Genomic DNA, 3,566 nt, shown 5'->3' on the forward strand with positions numbered 1-3,566 from the left:
CAGGAGATCTGACATCCTCTTCTGGCTTCCTTGGGTACCAGACATGTACATGGTTCACAGATCTACATGTAGCCAAACATCTATACACATAAAATAATAAAATAAATAAAGGTGATACTTTATAACTTCTCAAAAGGTGGAATAGCTTGATACTACCATTGTTCTCGGTTACCTGCCAGAAGCATCTATGTGGTTAGACCACACTGCTGAAGTTCAGGACATGGAGAAATCAATTTAGAACTGTCCTGGGATCTTTCTCCTAGCTAGCTGGTTTTCAGAGGTCTGGAAGGTGCTTTGTAGGCCGCTAGGGAGAAAACCGGTCTCTCTCAGCACTGAACTCTGAAAGTTCTAACACCAACCCACCAGGCAAGATGTGCCCACTGGTGTAATGCTGACATTCAGGTTACCGGAGTAACCAACTGCTTTCGGTTTGAATTTGAGGCCTGCTCCACCTCAAATGCCCTCCCTCCACTGATGGGAATTCAGACCTGGAGCTGTAAACCTGGTTAAAAGTCCATGGCTTGGGAGGTTGTGCACCGGAAAGTCAAACCTTCTGTGGTTGTTTTGCTAAATGGACAGGTAACCAAACTGATGTCTAAAGACGTCTGTTTATCCACATAGGTTAATGTGGTCCTCAGCTTTGGCCAGAGAAGCTGCTTTCCCCAGCGGAAAGCAAGGAATCACAACTGGTCAGAGTGCTGAGAATAATTAACTGTGGAGTGTTCCGCCTCAAATGAGATGTTTATATTAGTTGTACTTCCTTGCCCCATCCTGAGGGTCAGGGAACACTGGAACAAAAGGCTATAAAAGCCCGAGTGTGGAGCAGTGCTGTGCAATGCTCTATTTAGACCACAGTCGTGACCTCGCACACTCACTGATGCTCTGGTTACTGGCCATAGGACCTGGGTGAGATAAGGCCAACCAGACCAGTCAACGTTCTGGCAGGCAGCACACATCCGGCTCCGTGAATTACGTGAATTACGATAAAGGAAAAACAAAGGAGAGGACAGGAAGATGGGAGGGGATACCAGGAAGGGAGGGGATGTCCTGGGAGAGTGGGAGGGAAAACAAGGGCGAGTAGGACTCAGATACAGTGTAAACATGCGTGAAATTATCAAAGAAGAAAGACAAAATTTTTAAGAAAAAAAAAGAAGCGGAGAGAAAACCAGATGCTTGACCGTGACCTTTGGCCCGCCCACTTCTATGTGCATGTGCACATATATGAACATACACACACCACGCAAACACAAAACACCAGCCTGGGAGAGCTTGTGTTTTCTTCAGCTGTCAAGGAAAACGAGACTTCGCAAGTGGCTGCCAACAGAACCACTACTCCCTGGGAGTTCATTGCTATTGAACGAACTGTGATTCAAATGAATTCTGATTGTGAAAAAACCCAGATGTGTCTGTTTTCTGGCAGAACACGTGAACAGCAGTGGCTCACATATGAGATCCTAGCAGCCTGGAGGCTGGGGTGAGCTGTGAATTTGAGGTTAGGTCACGCTGCGTAGTAAACCAAACCAACTGGGGCTTCACAAAAACCTGTCTCAAAGAAACTGAACAAAAAAACAAAAACCAGGGCTGGAGCAATGGCTCAGGGCTTAAGCATCCTGACTGCTTTTCCAGAAAACCTGGGTTTGATTCCCAGCACCCAGATGGTGGCTCTTGACCACTTCCAGGGGATCTGCCCTCTTCTGGCCTCCAGGGCACCAAGCACTCACAAAATACTGGCACAGATAAAAATAAAATAATAAAAAAATAAAATAAAAGCAAAAACACCCCACATTGAACCAAACTGAACGTTCTTCATCTTTCCAATCAGCAACCTTATAAACAACATTCCACCCAGCCCCATCCCTCGCCAATAACAAGTTTTCTCTACCTGATCATAAGATCTGGGCAGACTGACTGGTTGTGGAGAGTTGGAGAGGGGAGATTAGTGGGGTTTATTGCAATTGTGGTTGTTTGTTTGTTTGTTTGTTTTGAGACAGGTTTTTTGTAGCCCAGGCTACCCTCCAACACTGTAGCCGAGGATGTCCTTAAACTGATCCTCTTGCCTTCATCTTCCAAGTGCTAGGTTTACAGGCCAAACATCATGGAGAGTCATGTGTTGCAGATCTGTTGTGCTATCTTTTGCTCTTTTAATAACCGTTTGGGACCAGGCATGATGGCACCCGCCCTTGATCTCAGCATTTGGGATGCAGAGGCAGGTGGACCTCTGTGAGTTTGAGATTTACATAGTGAAGTCTAGGTGAACCAAGGCTACATAGTAAGACCCTGTCTTAGAAAAAAAAAGACAAAACAAAACAAAACCCAAGCAGCACAACAAACAAACAATTAAAAAATGTATTTTGTTGCCTGCCTCTGAGTCTGATCTAACATCCTTTAAACTTTCCAGAAAAATCTTTGAAATGAATTCAGACCACTCCTACCTCTCATTACCCCAGAAGTTAAGAAAAATCTCTGAAACCCATAGCTGTTCCCAGTCCTGTGCTGTAACCTGCTGTTCCCACTAATGCCTGTGGCGATGCCCTAATTTATAATTTCCACTTACTCAGTGTCTGCACTTTGCTGTAACCCCCATCACGCCCCTTCAAAGGATGTGCCAAAAGCCTTAAACCTTTATTTATGACCTTCTGTTTGGTAACATATATTTGGTTTATTTTTGAGATAGTATTCTATAGCTTGATATATAACTGAGACTGGCCCTGAACTCACAGAGACACTCCTGCCTCTGCCTCAGAGGTATGCACCACCCCCCTCAGCAAAATGTTATTCCAAGCAACCCCGAATCCATGCTCCCAGGCCATGGTAACTCGAGTTTGGCTCAGAATAAACTCTCTCTTATTCCCCATGAGGTAAGAGCTGAGCTTTTATATAAACGGGTTCTAAGATTTTTACTATGCCAGGTTCTTTTTAACTTTTTTTTTTCGGAGCTGGGGACCGAACCCAGGGCCTTGTGCTTGCTAGGCAAGTACTCTACCACTGAGCTAAATCCCCAACCCCTCAGGTTCTTTTTAAAAACAGGCTAATTCACTTTCGTTTTTTCCCTCATATAAAAATCCCGCGTTGTTGCAGGATATTTGATCACACTGTGAACCCCGAGATTGTTTATTTACTGAAGAAAAAAAAACAACTTTCTGGCTGTGGTGTGGCTTGGCCCCTAGCACACTCTTTAATCCCTCTGGCTGGAATGCAGACACACCCTTAGTCCACCATTAATCCCAAACAATGAGGGTAAAGTTAGTTTGTAGATGAAAGCAGCCCTGTTTGAAAGTGATGTCTAACTGAGCAGCAAATAAAGTTAGACATCAAATTAGAGAAAGATTTGGCAGAATAGGATCTGCCCGGCTCTCAGGGGAAGAGGGGAAAGGGAGCTACTTGAGGGGCAGTGCAGAGAGGTGGGGGAAGGGAGAAAGGAGGTAGATTTACTGGGACAGTTATAGAGAGACAGGTTGCAGAGAAAGTACAAGCTAGACACAGGTGAAGACAGAACAAGCCAGAGAACGAGAAGGACCCAGATGATTAGAACACATTGTCAGAGTTAGTTTGAGGCCAAGCAGAGC

This window comes from Rattus rattus, chromosome 9 (genome assembly GCF_011064425.1).
Source record: "Rattus rattus isolate New Zealand chromosome 9, Rrattus_CSIRO_v1, whole genome shotgun sequence".
Lineage (NCBI taxonomy): Eukaryota > Metazoa > Chordata > Mammalia > Rodentia > Muridae > Rattus > Rattus rattus.